Source organism: Mandrillus leucophaeus, unplaced genomic scaffold, assembly GCF_000951045.1.
Source record: "Mandrillus leucophaeus isolate KB7577 unplaced genomic scaffold, Mleu.le_1.0 Scaffold754, whole genome shotgun sequence".
NCBI lineage: Eukaryota > Metazoa > Chordata > Mammalia > Primates > Cercopithecidae > Mandrillus > Mandrillus leucophaeus.
Genome location: NW_012108186.1, coordinates 1,625,420 through 1,644,439, shown reverse-complemented (window position 1 = coordinate 1,644,439; position 19,020 = coordinate 1,625,420). Strand labels below are relative to the sequence as shown.

General features: G+C 35.7%; 1 long non-coding RNA gene across 1 annotated transcript in view; it reads right to left on the bottom strand.

Annotated features, from left to right (window-relative positions):
- LOC105529207 overlaps positions 1 to 19,020 on the bottom strand; it is a 175,917-nt gene that overhangs the window by 4,494 nt on the left and 152,403 nt on the right. Inside the window, exon 4 of the long non-coding RNA XR_001004474.1 lies at positions 12,364 to 12,432. This is a non-coding gene — a long non-coding RNA (uncharacterized LOC105529207). The remainder of the gene's footprint in view (positions 1 to 12,363; positions 12,433 to 19,020) is intronic.

Sequence of the window (19,020 nt, the reverse complement as noted above, 5' to 3'; positions counted from 1 at the left end):
AACTTGGGTCAGGTTCAAATACCCAGAGTCTGCTGAGATCTGTAGAGGTGACTGGACATTATACACAATTATACTCAAACATGAATATACAACATCTTTATGCCACATTCATAATGTATTGTTTGATATGTAGATTTAAAATAGACCCCAAGTTTTAGCGACCTTTTCATAATCACTGGGCATAGTTAAATTGGACACCAAAGAAGGTAGTATGACATGTGTTAATTTCTTTTTTATCATGAGATTTTACATAAATGATTACCATGTCAAGCTTCTGCCTTCCACAAATAAAGGGCTTTAAATATTTCTAAGCAGTCCTTTGGGGCTACAATAAGGCAAGCTATAGTAAAACTATGAATATATGCGATACTTGTCAAGTACTTCTGTCAGAACAGGACTGGTATCCAGGGGAACATGCTTAAAACACATGTCCACTCAACCACCATCCCAGAAATAATCATAAAATCAGGGGGAAGAGAATAATCTTATTTGTTGTATGAGCGTTTTAGGAGAAACAAAAAATAAGAAACTTTGAATTGGTTTTCGTTCTTGGCCTTTAGTTTTCATGTCAAGTCTTATATTAGTCAAGCTACAGTCAGTCTGGGGATGGGAACCACAGCAGTAAGTTGAGCAGGAAAACGTAAGTATTTTAGTTATCCATTAGGTATAGGATGGTTAACTAGTAAAAGTAGTAAGAACTGTAAGGTATTTAGAGGTAGCAACTGAAAAAAAAAATGCTACTACCCCTAGTACTTAAGGAAAAGTAAAAACGGAAGGGACTTAGGAACAGAAGCAAGGATCTCTCACAAGCCTGTAAGATTCTGATGAGAGGGGCAGCTACTGCAGGAACATGATGCCTGCCGCTGGATTGGGGAGGAAAGCGGATGGAGGCCATCCACTGGGGTGAAACTGGGAGAATTGCTGCTATTTGGGGAAGCCCTCTGGGACCCCTGGGACACTGATTTGCTCACCATGGCATGAAAAATAGAACACTGGGAAGAGAAGAAAATCCCTTCTTCCTCTTCCAGCCTTGCAGTCTCTCTCTCTAGCGCCCTCTATTGCAAGAACCTAACGCTGCTTAGGTTCTTTTTGCCAGCTGGCAAAGAGGTGTGTGGTCTGCACAGCCCAGCTCCCATATCAAAAAACAGGACCAAAAGGTTGCATGTGGAGATGAGAGGTAAAACATTAATAACTGGTACTACTATTTAAAAAGTTCTGTCACTAAGCAGTTTAATCTCATTTCTAGTACTTTTAATTTGGTACATGATAGCTTGAATGATAATATCAACAAAAGTGCAAGTTTCCTAAATTTACACTAAGTTTTATGTAATATGTATGATTCAAAACAGGAGTTTTTATTAGCTTTTGTTTGTTTATATACATCATAAAATAAAACAATATGCACACAGAAAAATTATTCAGAGGTCATTACAGGCTTCCAGTGTATTTGGGAATTGTGACTATAGTTCACCCTCTACCTTCTGCTTGAATATTTCCTACAACCAGGGGTTAGTTCACTAGCTGATGAGTCACTTTCTTGTCTAGAAATTTGTGATTTTAAGAATGTTTCTTCTTACCTTGTCTCCAAATCTGTTTTTTCTTAACTGCCTGCCATTGATCCTCATTTTGTCATAAGGAATGTGCTAAAACCTTCTGTGGTAACCTTTATGACAACCCCCCAAATATTTGAAGACTCTGTATTGTCTCTGTTAACTATTCCTCATATGGTAAAGTTTCTGTACCCCCACATTATTGGAGTCATACTCCTATAACCTCACTATTCTTGTTTTTTTGTTTTGTTTTGTTTTTAGAGACAGAGTCTTGCACTGTCACTCAGGTTGGAGTGCAGTGGCATGATCTCAGCTCACTGCAACCTCCGCCTCCCAGGTTTGAGTGATTCTTCTACCTCAGCGTCCTGAGTAGCTGGGACAACAGGCGTGTGCCACCATGCCTGGCTAATTTTTTTTTTTTTTTTTGTATTTTTAGTAGAGACGGGGTTTCACCGTGTTAGACAGGATGGTCTCAATCTCCTGACCTTTAACATCTCTTTTAAAATGCAGTTCTCAGAAATTAACTTGATGAGTTAGACATAATAGAAATGAGGCAAAGTACAGTGGATATATTACTTTTAGGATCAGATATTATAGTTCCATGAATGATGCCTTAAGAATTGACTAGCTTTTTCAACAATTGCATCACAGTTTTACTTTTCTTATCACTATCACACTCCCCCACCTTACAGTCATTTTATAAACCTCGAGTTCTTTTTTTTAAAAGGACCAATGTTCACTGAATTGTTTTTAATCTAGAAAAATATACCAGATCTTGTACCAAAAATATAGTAAGTAATAAATTATTTCTCACTTTCTCTCAGACAACCCTCCTAACTGGAATGGCAGGAATAGTTGGTGGAAGCGCTCCTTGACTCTTCCAAATCTCCTTGTAACCTTTTAACATTTACCTTAAAACCTGGGAAAGCAGTGTTTCCCTCTGACTAGAAAGCCAAAAGTGAGAGTTGGATATTAGGCGAAATTACTTTTAATTTCCCCACATCCTCAAGGAAGGTTCATGACATATTCATTTCCTTCATATTACCTAATATAATGTGAAACATACTAGAACAAAATTAATTCTTTACAAAGCAGCATTTTGTAAATGAGTGCTGCTTCCTTCATTTTGCTTCCTCTGGACTGCACAATGTTGATTGTAGTTGGAATCTATCTCTTATGACACTTGAAAGAGTTTTTTAAGCTCAGTGGTTTTCAAGGCAAGACAATGACTTATTTGGAACAAACTCACACTCAAAATGTATTTTATTTTCTGTAAAATTATTATATAGGTAAATGAAATATTCATTTTACTGCACAAAAATTTCAACGTACATACATCCAACAATGTATGTGCTGCATATTCTTTACTTGGAATGTTCTTTCCTCAGATAGCTGCTTGACTAATTCTCTTACTTCCTTCCAGTGAAGGAAGATTTCACTCTTTCAATGAGGCCTGGCTTGAACAACCATTTGATATTGCAGACTGTCTCTTCTACCTTATCCCAGCCTCATCTTCCCCTTCCTACTCAACTTTTTCTTTTTTTCCAGAGCACTAAGTATTTTCTAACACACTGTGTCATTTACTTATTCATTATGTTTAACACAATGCGAATCTGTTTTCCCCATACCCTCCCACCCACTCCCACCCCCAATGTAAGTTCCTTGAGGGTAGGTATCTTTGTTTCCTTGTTTGCTTTGTGCAGATGTAACACAATAAATAGTTGTTGAATTAATGGCATTAGCTTTCAGTTCCTTCTTACAAATGGGTGATAATTATTACAGACAAGAATACATTCTTTGTTCCGGGTATGTCAAACTTTTTTTCTTCTCAATTGTCCAAGTTCTTCAGTTTCTTCTCTGTGCATTTCATAGTATTTTTGCTCTTACAGGCTGCCCTGCTTCATGTTTCTTTGTTTCAGCTCATTCTCCAGCTCTGTACACTAAAAGTTTGACCTTTAACAGACTGAACCTGAAGCTTTGCTTGCCTTTGAAATGTTCTGTAAAATACAGGTGTCTGGCTCCGATCACTCTGCAGCTCCTTTTAACTGAGTCACTTCCATCCCCAGTCTTCTCTACTCATCTCTAGAGAGGGTTACACTTTATAATCGTCCTTTTTGGCAAGAAAAGTAACTTTCTGGCTGGAAGCTGCAATACCACTCATTTTTAAAAAGTGTTCAGTACTGTGTTACTTCCAGTATAACACCATCAGACATCCCTTTTGTAGAAGCAATAACTCAGGAACATTCCTGCTTAACCATTTCCTGTCTGACTTCTGACCAATACTTAACCATGCTACTTATTCCATGAGTCACATGGCTGACACCACCATCGTTCAGTTCTCAACTTAAATGCTAATTCTCTAGGGAATCTTTGTTGGACCATTTATGATGGGTAATTACCCTTTACAGAAATACACTGTACCCTGGTTATTTTCTTCACATTTCATGTATATATATTTGTTTATTATCTGTCTCTACTAGACTGTAACCTCCAACATATCTGTTTTATATAGCAGAGAGCAGTCATTCAATAAATAAACAGATCTGAGGGCAAACTGGCATGTTGTCAACTTGTGATATTGGAAGTTTACATAAATTTAATAAAATCTTTAAAAAATAAAATAGTGCATCACAACTTTTACCAGAAGGTACACATTTTATAATTTATATTTGTACAAAGTAATAATAATGAACTATGATAAGTCTCAATATGTCTTACCTCATTTATTCTCAATTATTTGAATTCAGCATTGCCTTTTTTTTTTTTCCAATTTACAGAAGAGAGAACTGAAGTTTAGTGGTTAAATAACGTACCCAAAGTTATGCAGCTAGGAAACAGCAGCCTTCTGAAAGAACAATTGATCTTAACTACTTTGCCCTACTCCTCCAGCAGACTATTCAAATGATTAACTTCCTGGTACTATTGCTTATGAAAGTAAAATATTTTAATGCATGCAATGAAAAAACAGCATTAAATAAATTAGGAGAAATAGTTGCTGTTTTACTTTTTAAAAAATTGTCTAAGTATAAAGGTTATAGCTCTCCAAATGAGCAGGCAGTAAATTGATTTTTCTTGTAATTTGAAAATAGTAGCCATGTTTCCCTCTCAATGTTTGAGTTGGGATTGGGATGGGTGGAACAATGCGGAATCATCTCTGTGGGTTTATATTGATTGCCTTCTCCAACACTGTGCATCTACCACTTTGTACTCCTGTCAAGCCAAGGTTACAGAATGTCTATTCTATAGTCCAAATACCATGCAGAAAACACCCATAAATAGTCTGTTTTCATGGGACTAATTCATTTTTATAGCAGTTCCCCTGAGGCGCTAAACAGAGAACCAACGCTGAGGATGGGATTTCCAAGGTAATTATATCTGACAGATAGCCAAAAATGTGAGACAGACATTGAAAAATTATAATAACTTGAAATCCAGAGCTAATACTCCATCAATTCCTACTGTGATTAGTTTAGTTTGACACTTTTCGAAGCACAAATCTAAGCTATTGAAGTGATTTGTGCTTCATTTCAGTTTGCAAATGCTCCTTTTTCCTTAGAAAGTTTCCAATCTTTGACTTGATTGACAGCCAGTTGATTTTTATGTAAGAGAAAAAAGGAGACAATGAGATAAATTAGTTATATGCTTTTCTCCTTTTCTTTTTGAAAGGACAAATACTATAATTTAACTAGGTTCTGATCTAACAATACATTTTGGTCCAGTAATCAAATTTTGATCAAATGGATTTTTTAATATGTGTTAGCAAACATGACTATAGTAGTTAACGAGTTATCAAAAGGCCAAATAAAATTAACCATCACTTGGGCTAATATCACTGTCTAAATAATTTTAGAATTGTTGTGCTTCTGCATAGGGAGCCTTTGGGAAAGCCATCACCAAAAGGCTAAATAGTAAAACCTTGGGCACCTGAGCTCAGATGGGGATGCAAAGGGGAATATGTAAGGGTCTAAACAGGAAGATTTCAAAGTCAAAAGCTTATATATAATAAGGGAGACTTTAAAACATGTTATATCAAACTTGGAAGCTATTCTGTTCTTATCTTGCCAGAAGCTACAGTGAGATATAAAACTCCTCCAGCTGCTATATTCAACCTTACAAAAATATCTATACAAAATTGTAAACATAGCAGGGTCATCCCCAGGAAGTTGGCAACTGCAGTAGCCATTTTACTCAGTTATCATCCATGTAGGTCAAGGCTTAAAAATGGAATGAATGAAGGGAGCGTACCTTTTTTCAAAGAGGATAGAGCTTTGCTTATGCAAACAACTTCCAACAAATTACCACAATTTTGTTGTTCTTAGAAATGTAATTCATAAATAATCTGTACTAAAAGAGTAGACATAAAGCAGATAGAGAAAGACAGTCAGACAATTTCTTCCTTTATTATCAGAAGCCCTGATAACAAAGAGTTGATCATACTGAAGCAGACAGGAATGGGATCCATCGGGCAATGAAAGCAGATGTCAGCATGAGCTCATCACAGATCTAAGCATTTCCCAGGTGGCTAAGGATTTCACTGTATCATGTTGAGAAGGGATGGATCAATCAATTAATACTAGGACAATACTGTTTAGTTTTTGAAACTTATTGCATTATGTTTACCCCTTAAGTAAGCAGTATATAGTTCTCAATGCATGGTGTTTGGTTTATTCATTCTCAGTAAACCTTTTTAGCGTCTTTATAGAGGTCAAACTCAAAGTTTGAGAGCTCTAAATTATCTGTAACAATATACAAAGGAATTAAAGTGTCGCCATATTAACCATGTTTAGAAAAGCCTAAGTGTTTTTAACAATACTACGTATTGTTAAAGAAAAATATTTGAACTGGATGAAACTCCAAATGGCGCTAAAAGTGAACGAAGCAGATAAGTTGAGCGTGGAAATAAAGTCTTGTCTTAGTGTGTTGCAAGTTATACAAGTGACTACTGTGCTTTGTGATGCAATGCCAGTTCAAGTAGGAGGAAGCAGCTGCTCAGCCAAATGTAAACAAAGCGGCCAGTTGTTCAAGCAGGTGGCTGCTAGACCACCTGCCTCTTACTAGGTAACAAAACACAAGACTCCTCTTGATATAACTGAGAGTATAGTACTCAACTGGTATCAAAATGGATATGCATTTTCCTCCTTGATATGAGGGTAATTTTGTAAACAATTGCATGCAATTACACACATATTTTTAAAGCATCTTTTTAGAGGAAGACACTGCTTTACAGCATGATATTTGTAGAAGTATTTGAACCATACATGATCAGGTACACGAAGTGTATATGGTAAAACAAAGAGAAACAGTTGTGTACTGTTTACGTACTGAAATATCAAAGTATGAGACACATGTAACCTGTCTCAGGGTAAGAGCAGTTTCTTACAATTTGAGCTTGTCTAACCTAAAGGCCTTGCATTTGGACAATTAGATCAAAAGAGAATTCTTCCAATGAGAGCTCAGCAATTCTTCTATGGCAGATAGTGTTTCATTTATTAGAGCTGTCAGAATTCAAATACTAAACTTTGGAAATAGTTGATGTGACCCTTTATGAATCAGATAAAGCAATTGGAAATGCATTACTGATGATTCGTGACCAAAATGAAATAACCATGATAAACCCATCAAAAACCTGTCTTGAAATGGGAGAAAATGTGACGGGGCAAAATATTGGAATCAGATTAAGCAAAAGGCAAAGCTATGATTTTGGAAGAAGGAAACTTGACTTACATGGACTATTGTTAACTCTAGAGATGCTCTGAAGTCAGGCATGTTGAATGTTTTGGACCATTAAACATAAAATACATCTTACACATGTTTATTTTAAATATCTAATTGTTTGACTTTACATACTCAGGACATGGTGTTACAGTTTATTGAATAAAGATTTTTAAAAGCCCTTTGATTCTAAGATAATTCAAAACATATTTTGCTTTCTATTTATAACATTTTGGAAATAGCATTTTGCTAAAAATTGGATTTATAATGCTTAAAGGAGTTCTAAAGTTTGAAGAATGAATTTCCTAGTTGAATATTTATGAAAAGTCCTTGATATTTTGAACTAGTGTGCATATACATTTTCTTATTGTTCGGTTATACCTATAAAGATACAGCATTGAGGAAAAAAAGAGGACCGAAAGGAACATGACAATTCACTTTTTTTTTTTTTTTTTTTGAGATGGAGTCTCGCTGTCTCCCAGGCTGGAGTGCAGTGGCGCGATCTCGGCTCACTGCAAGCTCCGCCTCCCGGGTTCAGACCACTCTCCTGCGTCAGCCTCCCAAGTAGCTGGGACTACAGGCGCCCACCACCATGCCCGGCTAATTTTTTGTATTTTTTAGTAGAGACGGGGTTTCACCGTGTTAGCCAGGATGGTCTCGATCTCCTGACCTCGTGGTCCGCCCACTTCGGCCTCCCAAAATGCTGGAATTACAGGCGTGAGCCACCGCGCCCGGCCGCCAATTCACAAATTTTGAATTAGCTGATTTTATTGTTGAACAAAGCAAATACCCCGAACGCATGCAGGTAGGCAGCAAGTGGCTACAAACATATAGTGGGTTTCTATATGGAATTAAAGCTATAGTTGTTATAATTCTACTTTTAACAGTCAGTAGATACTGAATTTGCATCAGTAGTTACATGGAGCTTACTCTCACATTCTGTTCTTTCATAATTCTCTATCAGGCTTACTCTGAGATTTTGTTCTTTTCAATTTTTCATCAGTACCTCCGAAGACTGCCCCTGACACATAAGTATCCAGTACACATAAGTAGTCACCTCCTTCAACATTCTTTCATTCTTTAGTGAGGTTAGAGTAAGTTCAGTTTTCCTACCACAGGCAATCACCAATATTTTGACTACCTGCTCAAATACCTGAATCCAGTAGATTTATTCTTGCATCCTTCCTTGCATCCTATATATTGCCAGCCACATATTAGACTCTCACTAACTACATGCTAAAACACAACAAATGTCTCTCATAAACAATGGGCTCAGCTTGGTAGAGTCAAGAACTTCCCTCTCTCTTTTTTTAATTTTTCTTTTAGATTTAGGAGTCCGTGTGAACTTTTGTTACATAAACTCATGTCACAGGGGTTTGTTGTACATATTATTACGTCACCCAGGTATTAAGCTCAGTAATCAGTAGTTATCTTTCCTGCTCCTCTCCCTCCTCCCACCCTCCCACTTCAAGCAGACCCCAGGGTCTGTTGTTTTCTTCTTTGTGTTCATAAGTTCTTATCATTTAGCTCCCACTTATAAGTGAGAACATACAGCATTTGCTTTTCTATTCCTGCGTTAAGAACTTCCCTCTGTTTCAGCTGACTTTAGAGTTTCTCCTCTTTTATTCTTTTCCATTTAAATGTTGCAGAGCACACGATGTAAGCTGGCTTGATGACATTGTTTTCTCTTCTCACTTCTTAGCTCACCCAGGTGATGGTAGTTACTAGAAGAACTTACAGTTGCTTCTTGGGTGAAGCAGGAAAGTTAGGAGAAGGAGGGGTGGAAACCTTTGCACTGCTGATGGCTTACAACCCTCTTTTCCCTCCTTTATTTCCCCTATTTTGTCACATTCTTACTTCCAGGGCTTTGGAGGAGGAGCTCCCATAGATATCCATCAGGAAAAGTGGAATTTCCCACTCCTGTGGCAAATGGCTATTGTAAAAAAGACATGCCCACCCATACATTCAAGGGTAGAACTCTGAATGCATTTTCTAATAAAAATTTTATTCCATTTTATGATTAGCTTACAAAAGTACTGTTTCCAGTATGCTTTTAGTAGCACTACGGAGAAAATGAACAATTGTAGTCCATCTTTGGAAGTTATCTACCATCTCAAAAAGTGTTTTTAATTTGTATTTTTTTAAATATCAAAAAGCTTTTAAATTTCCCAAAATTGACAAATAAAACTCTGCAATTTGATCTGTGAATAGGAGAAGGATTTTAGTAAATATTCCTGCCTACCATCCAAATCCCCCCATCAGAACCTAGGGACTCATTTTCAGCAGCTAGCACTGTTGGCTGATAGCTCAGAGTGGAATTCTTCTCCAAGAATTTCTTTCTTTCAGAGGAAGCTGCCATAATGTTATGTCCAATGCTACACTTCCTCTTTGGCATCAGTCTTCATCCAGTGACAGGTCAATGGAGTTAAAGCCCTGGCCCTTTGTTTTATCTGGGGCATGTCTGGAGGGCTAGCTCAGTACCAAGAGTCCTAGCAAGTTATTCGCTACAATTGCTTCTTAGTTTTTTTCCTTTGTTCGGTCTTGATTCCTTCACTCACTTGTGAGTGTTGTTCCCATAAACTCTCCCTCCCAGCTCTTTCACACAATTTTCACCTCAAAGGGAACCAACCTAAAACAGAAAAGTAACGTATTACTTGGATCAACTTAAAGCTAGTTTAAGTAATTGCTCAAGATTTCTAATATTTCTCCTTCATATTTATTATGATAATTGTATTAGCATATACAATTTTAATTTTTATTTAAAAATATGTACATGTGGTTTTAAAAGTCAAATAGTATTGCATTATTTACAAGGAAATAGTAGTGCCTTGTCCCATGACTCTCAAAGCCCTTTATCCTGCAATTTCATGAATTTTTAAATTGTAGTCATTACTTACTGACTTTCAGTTATAACAAATTAAGATTTACATCTCTTCTACTCACTCCTCCATATTGCCCACTACCATTTCCCAACTAGCCAATTTGAAAAACAAAGTCATTTGTTTATATAAGCTTTAGTATACGCCATTTCATAATAATCTTTGCTGCTGAGCCACAGAGCACATTTCGGTTACATTTCTTCTCCCTTTTTACAACTATTTTTCTTGAGATACATTATTTCCTTTTACTTTTAAAATTTAGTTGGTTTATCACTTTTGTACCTATTTCTAATTCATCCCAAAACTTTATGTAAAATGCCTCTTGGTATGGTAAGGCATATCCCATTATCTTTCGGCGATAATTTTCTCCCCCATAGGAACATTTGACATCTGTCTTGGTGCCCCCTGTCTTTCTTTGTTCTAAACTGCTTGTTCTCTATACCTGGGGCACAACTGTCATCTTGGGACTTCTCTTCTCCATTGCCCTGAAACTTGCTGTTCTCTAGTGTTAATTCTGCATATCTTGGATTGCATGCCTTCCTTTTTCTTGGCTTTTACCCTTTACTTTGCTGGAGTGTGTTCTCCAGTACTTTGTGAGAATAGGTGCATCTCTGAAATCAATCGTTGAGTCAATGAATGTCTGAACTTTTTATCCCACTTTCACCTTTGCTTGACAGTTCTGTTAAGTATACACTATAGGTTGTGGATAACTATCTTTTTAAGAGAGGCTTATTTCTATTTTATATTTAAGCAAATTATGTAGTGTACATTGCTGATCTGAAGAAAATACACAAAAGTCTTTGTACTTCTACTGTTTAAAAAATTATTTTTAATTGTCAGTAATTGTGCATATTCATGGGGTATATAGTGATGTTTTGAAACATGTAATGTCTGGTGGTCAAATTGGAGTAATTAACATATACATCATGTTGGAGATGATTTTTTTTCTCAGAATTTCAAAGACATTGCTCCAATTATTGTCTTGAGAATTATGTCATTCTAATTTTTTATTATTTATATGTGGCCTTTTAAAATGTTTGCTTTTTCTCTGTCATATAGTTTCCTCTTATGATCTCTTTTATTCCTGGTGTTTTACAATTTAATATTAAAGATCTTGTTTTGGTCAGTTTTAATTAATTGAATTGAAAACTCTTTGAGCTCTTTCAATCTGGAAACTCATGTATTTCAGTTCTGGGGACATTTCTGATATTCTTTCATTGTTAAGCTCCTTTTCCTTTATTTCTGTTCTTTTATTAATTGTGTTCTTTTGTTCTGGAATTCCTATTAGACATCTTGTATCTTCTGAAATGGTTCTTTTGTTTAAACATATTTCTTGTAACGTTTTCTTTGTCTTTGTGACCTTTGTTTTTTGATTGTTTTACTTTATGGGTAATTTATTCAACTTTATCTTCCAAGGTTGAGAAATACTATTATCTTATTTTTAATTTTCTGGGGGCCTTTTTTTGTTTTCTGAACACTACTCTACCTGTTTTAAAAATAGCATTCTAGGTCAGGTGCAGTGGCTCATGCCTATAATCTCAACACTTTGGGAGGCTGAGTTGGGCGGGTCACCTGAGGTCAGTAGTTTGAGATCAACCTGGCAAACATGGTGAAACCCCGTCTCTACTAAAAATAAAAAATTAGCCAGGCTTGGTGGTGGGTGACTGCAATCCCAATTAGTTGGGAGGCTGGGGCAGGATAATCACTTGAACCTGGGAGGTGGGGGTTGCAGTGAGTCGAGATCGTACCACTGACTCCATCTCAAAAAAAAAAAAAAAAAAAAAAGCATTCTATTCTTGTTTTATAAATACTGTGTCTCTGAAGAGATTTTTTATAGTTGCTTCAAATTTTCTTCATGTGCCCACATAGTTCGTTTTCATTTGCTTATTTCCTTGTTTTAGTTTTGTCTTCGAAGTGAAATTCTCTCTACTTGTATCTGGTGATTTTTGGCCATCCATTCATATTTAAAAGTGCAACACTGAAAGATTAATTGAAATTTTTGTGTTCACTGGTGGAATTTTCCAACTGTTGGGACTCACTGTGAGGGACTGGATGAGAAAAAAACCATTTCTTTGGCAACCTCACCTTTCTCATATACTTTCCAGATTTTTCAGAGAAGAGAAGCTTCCCATCTGATGGAATATAAAACCACAAGCTTTCTGGAGGCTAAAGTGAAAGGAGCTAAGTATTTTACATTGAGCATACAGGATTTCATCCATTACCTTCATTATTTTTGTTGTCTCCCAGCAGAGCCTCTCGTGTTCACCATCTCCAGAAATTAAACCACTTGGCTAGAGTAGAGAGGTCTAATTATTTTTTATATAGATTTTAAATAAATCTAATTGCCTTCAGCTTCACCTTACATGCCTGATATCAGAGATAGCTAGTGCCTTACCCAGGCTCTTTGTGGAATTCCAAGGTACCAATTGGTTTTTCTTTTCATCACTCCCTTTCGCTCACCCCCAGCATCTGCCTCTCCTCTCTACCTAAGCACTCAACAGAGGGGAGAAGGTTGAAACCTAAGCTAATGGCCAGTTATCCATCTATTTTCCATTTTTCTCAATTTTGTTGACTTTTTCTATCTGTTGTATATTCTCTCCTATTCTGTTTATCTTGGTGAATTTGTGTATTTTTATTGTCATTTTAGTGGCCTTTCAAGAGGGAGCAGAGATACACTATTGTGTTCAATCTGTCATGGCTAACTGGAAGTTTTTAATTATTTGTTTAGTTCTGTCTTCCCTGCTCCACATTTATCTGGTTGAATTGAATGTCTGGGAATAGAGAAATGACTAACACATAAAAGGAGCTTAATAAATCTTCACTAAATAAATGGAGAGTTGCAAATTTATTTTAGTGTATAAATGCATATAACTTAACTAAAACTTACCTCAAATTATAAACTACTTGTCAAACTCTTTAAAAACTCCCCCGTGGCATTATCAGTAATGCCACGATGCCAAGAGGGAATTTTTAAAGAGCTTGACAAGGGTGGGCTGCTGTAGAAGAGTAGAACTCTGGGCAGGTGATGGTATTAGAGTTCTGGGCATGTGATGGTATGATTAGCTAATACTAACTCTGTGAGGGTCCATTCTAAAAATGAATATTGAATTTTTATCATATTGGAGTGAAGCAAACATTTTATCTCTTTTCCTCAACTTTAACAACAATTTACACCTAAAAGAGAATTCACAGATATTGCTAATGCCCTGGTAGATGCTTAAGCAGTTATTTGAACTGTATATGATATATTCAAGAAGATTATTGATTAAAGAAAGAAAGCATTTTATTTGAAAGTTTTACTTTCATAATGACATTTCTCTTCAATTTCATCAATTTTCAGTAGAGTATTTTCATATCATTCTGTTCCCATGGTTGGAAAATTACCATTGTGATTGTTTTCTTCAGTAATTAGCAATTTTAAGACTGTGCAACAGAATCTGAATATGGTCTTGCATGATAAATTGAGAATAACATTTTAAAAGTCGTAAGTTGTGCTACTTTTTTGTAATATTATATGCAGTCTGTTTTTAGGGGGTGGGTTTTGAAGTGACATATATAGATAATTCATCAGGGTAAAATTCAGTTACTTGATAGTTTTCATATGTTGTGTATATTGTCAAAAATCTAAAATTGCATTGCTACAAATTAGCCTGCCACATGCCGTACTCTGCCATGTAACATATGGCCCAGCATACAGCAATAATCACCAAAATCTGTGTCAGTGCCTTCAGAGAAAATGAGAAATTGTCGCTGTAGAGGTGCAATGCTAGTAAATAAAAATGAAATCTTAAGTTTTACTTACACTTACATCTAATTCTTAAGGTTTAAAATATCACCTGAATAAGCTGTTTGGGTCATATATATAGGTCTAAATCTTTGAAGGTTTTCTCCACTATAGGCAATTAAAATAACTATTGAGTAGTTTGTTTTGACAACTGATTTTGACAAGTTAACTTTCACCTTACTAATTCTTTTGTGTAGGTACAGTTAAACTTTTCTCTTCTTGCTGCCTCGGAAGATTAATTTGTTGAATCACTGAACTTTGTATGAATTCTATCTATTTATTCTCAGAGGTACTTAATAAAAATATTATTTAAAAATGTGTTTTAGTTATTTGACTCGTTTTAAAAATCTTTTAAGTTTTACATATTGAAATAGAGCCTGATACAAATGGTCATGTTTTATAAACTATAAAAGCATGTTGAAAATCAAATAAGTTACTGCATAAAATTAATTTTTATATTTGTGATTACTTATGTTTAATGTATATTTGTATGCATATGGTTCAATAATGATATCTTAACAATATAAATTTTTTTCTATGATTAGTTTTTTTCTAAGGAATGGTATGGGAAACTAAGTGTTGTGGAAAATTACTTGCTATGCAAAGTTCCCAAGTGACTATTGACAATGCAAGGAGGGCTCCAGTATTAGAATCTAACCTGCAACACTGCCTTGAATCCTAGAAAGGGAATGTGAGATATATTAAAAAGATTGGTCTTGAATATTAATGACTTCTTCCTAACATGAAGAGCTATTTAGTTCTTTGGCAAGTGGTCCTCAAGTCATCTTATTATTATGTAGGCCACTTTACTTTGTCTTGTCTTTAAATACCTTTTACTTAGCTCATTGCATTGTACCTTAATTTTTAAGTTAGCTATTCCAGTTAAGAAATTTCCACATATTCTATCTCAGAAGGTTCATTTATCCAACAAATATTTATCTGGCACACACTATGTATTGGATACTGTTTTAGGTGCTGGAAATACAGCAACAAACAAAACAGACAAAAATCTATGCCCTTATATTCTTGTTATATCCTAGCTTACATTTTAGTGGGGGAAGAGATGTACTAAACAGGATAAATAGAACTATATATGGTATGTTAATCTGAAATTAAGGTACTAAAGGAGAAAAAAAGTAGGGAAGGAGACAGATGGTTTATTGGTAGAATAGCTCTTCAATTTTAGATAGGATGACTAGGAATGCCTTTTGAAGAGAATAGATGTGAGAGGGAGCTGAGTGACTGTTTGGAGGAAGAGAATTCCGGATGCGGGAAGAAGAGAAAAAGTCCCAAGGCAGGAGGGTGCTGGGTATTTATAGGAGGAGCCTAATGTGTCTAGAGTAGAGTGGACACTCTGGACAGTAGTTAAGGGGGAGGTCTGGGACGTAATGAGTGTGAATGTGAGGAGCAGATCATGTGGGTCCTGGTAAGTCCATACTGAGAGTGAAATGGGAAGCCACTGCAAGGTTTTGAGCAAGGATGGGTGTGACTGATAGGTTTTAACAGAATTGCATTGGTTTCTAGGTTAAGGATAGCATTAAAGGAGCAAGAGCAGAAACGGAGATCAGAAAGGAGGCTAATGCACTAATCTAGAGAGAGATTGGTGACTTCAACCTGGGGACTATTAGTAGTGATGTGGACAGAGGCTAGATTTTGAAGATAGAGCAAAGAAGATTTGCTAATAAATGGCATGTGAGGTATGACAGAAATGTAATTTCCCTAATCATCAGGGAAATGTAAATCAAAACCACAGTGAAATATCATCTTATCCCAGCTAGAATGGCTATTACTAAAATGACAAAAAACATCAGAAGCTGGCGAGGATACAGAGAAAAGGAAACTCTTATACACTGTTGGTAGGAATGTAAATTCCTATAGCCATTACGGTAAATAGTATGGAGATTTCTCAAAAAACTAAAAACAGGACTACCATCCAGTCCAGCAATCACACTACTGGTATTTATCCAAAGGAAAGAAAATCATTATACCAAAGGGATACCTGCACCCCCATATTTACGGCAGCACTATTCACGATAGCAAAGATATGGAATCAACCTAAGTATCCATCAACAGGTGAATGGGTAAAGAAAATGCAGTATATATACACAATATAATACTACTCAGCCATAAAAAAAATAATAAAATCCTGTCATTGATAGCAACATGGATGGAACTGGAGGACATTATGTTAAATGAAATAAACCAGATGGAGGAAAACAAATATTGCATGTTCTCACTCATATTTGGGGCTAAAATTGTTGGTCTTAGAAAGGAAGAAAGTAGAATGTTAGTAACCAGAGCCTGAGAAGGGTAGGAGAGCCTGAGAGATTGTTTAATGGGTACAAACACAAAGTTAAGCAGAAGGAATAAGTTTCGATGTTCAATAGCATAGTAGTATGACTATAGTTAACAACAATGTATTGTATATTTCAAAATAGCTATAATAGAGGACTTGAAATATTCTCAACACACAGAAATTATAAATGCTCAAGGTGATGGATACCCCAAGTAACCTGACTTGATCGTTGTAGAGTCTATGCATGTAATAAGATACCACATGTACCCCATAAAAATGTATAAATACTATGTTTAACACTTTTTCTTAAATACAGAAAAAGAATTTAAGTTTGGCTTTTTTAGGTATGAGATGCCCATTAAACATTCAAATGAAAAGACTGACTGGGAAGTTGGATATTCAAGTCTGGAATTTAGAAGACAGACATGAGCATATAATTTGGGAGTTATCAATATACATAGATGGTATTATAAGCTCTGAGACTGATGATCCCTTTTATGGAAACTATGACAGTTTCTGCCATTATTAAGAAAGGTCATCATATCAGATTTTTGAAGTAATGATATTTTTAAGGTAATGGTATTTTAGGGATGCTAAATTCTTTGCAGTTTCTAGGACTAAGTATATTTTTCCAGGCTTAGAAGAGGTGCAGGTGATAAAAGTATTTGTTATATAAAACAGAAAAAAAAGGTTATATTAAAATGTTAAATAAAAAGGAGTATGCAAAATTATATACATTATTTAATCAGAATAATGTAAAATATACTTAGACAAATATGCGAAGGAAATCTGACATTTTTAATGATGATTGTCTTGGGTATTAGGAGTATTTGGAAAATTTTTCAATTTTCCAAACTTTTATTTATTCTCCAGTTTTTTTCATACAAATATGGATGATTTTTAAGATGAAAATAAAAAGTTTCTTCCTGTGAGCTGATCAATTAATGCTTGGATTCCTAACAGAACCCAGTGCCTAACTGCACTGAATTTCCTCATTTATGATTATATGTGTTATGATATAAAAACATAGAAATTGACAGTGAAGGGCAATCACCAGTCTCACCTAGATACGATACAATAACTATTTAGCTTATTTACAATTTATCAGTACCTGAGACAAGATTTTCTAAACAAACCAAAAAGAAAACAGGCATCATATTCATATTCAACTTAATCCATGAATCTCACTATATTCAGGCTGCCCATTATTTCCAAATCAAATTGATGCAATTTCCAGCTCCCTTTTTGGTCTCTGATCTCCTTCTCCAGCACACAGGCTCCCTTTGGGATTTCTTTTTTAACACGAACTTTCACCATGGGGTTTTTTTTTTTCACCTTGTTCTTCCAGACACTCTGAAGAGTTTTGATTCTTCAAGGTTTACTTCAAAGTACTTCAAAGAGGGACCTCCTGAAGTGGGGTAAAATAGATTTAACAATACCAACCTACCTCATAAGGCTGCTGTGAGGAATAATAATACAAAGGACTACAAAGCACTTTGTAAATATAAAGTTCTATACAAACGCTTAATAATAATTACTGGGCACAGCACAATGTAGTCTTTTGTGCATTTTTAGAAGTGCCAATGAGTACGCTAAGTTTCCTACCTCCAGCCATTTTTTGATTCCTATAATAAAAGTGTGTTATTTTAAATTGTGTACAGAACATCCTTGTGCTCCATGTCTTGGATGCATTCCCAAGAAAGAACTGAAACGTCAGGCTTGGGAAAAGAAGCAGGGCATCCCAGGTGCAGCTCTCTTCGTGTTTGAAGATATTTTGGCATAGCAGGAAAACCAGAGATGGATAACCCTATGTTATTTGTTTCTCTGACTGGACAGATATATATTCTGTCCATTGGCAATATAGTTGTGATATGCAGGGCTGTGCTGTCTGCTTTCAGAGCAACATCAAAATTTACTTAAATTGTGCAATCTCACCTCTATTTTTGATGATGTAAGGGAATCAACCATATGCTTTAAATTTTCATCAATTGTCACTGGCATTAAACAGTTTCAAATTTCTTGTGTTTTTTAAGAGTTTCTTTTACCCACCCCTTTAAATCACTGGACGTTTACAGTTTTGGCCTACCAGTCTCGTTTCTCACATCATTCCTTCAGTGTCTGAAAGGTACCCACAATCACTTTGGAGACCATCTACTTGTGGATATTGGAGTTTTCAAGAAATTATTTTTGTAATCAAAATAGTTTTGATATAGAAATCTTCTTATAATTTTTTTTCTGAGATGAAGTCTGTATTAATCCATTTTGCATTGCTATGAAGAAATCCCTGAGGCTGGGTAATTTATAAAGAACATAGGTTTATTTGACTCACAGCTCTGCATTGTGCTGTCATCTGCTGAGCTTCTGGTGAGGCCTTGGGAAGCTTTTACTCATGGCGTAAGGCAGGGGGAGTAGGTGCATCACATGGCAAGAGAGGGAGCAAGAGAGATTCCAGGTTATTTCAAACAATCAGTTTTCAAGTGAACTAATACAATGAGGACTCACTCATTACTGTGGAGAGGGCACCAAGCCATTCCTGAGGGATCTGCCCTCCTCCCACCAGGCCCCACCCCCCAATATTGGGGACCACATTTTAACATGAGATTTGGAGGAGACAAGCATCTGACCTAAATCTTCTCCATAATAGTCTCCTATTATAGTAGCTTTTATTTATTTATTTATTTTTATTTTTTATTTTTATTATTATTATTATACTTTAAGTTGTAGGGTACATGTGCATAACGTGCAGGTTTGTTACATATGTATACTTGTGCCATGTTGGTGTGCTGCACCAATCAACTC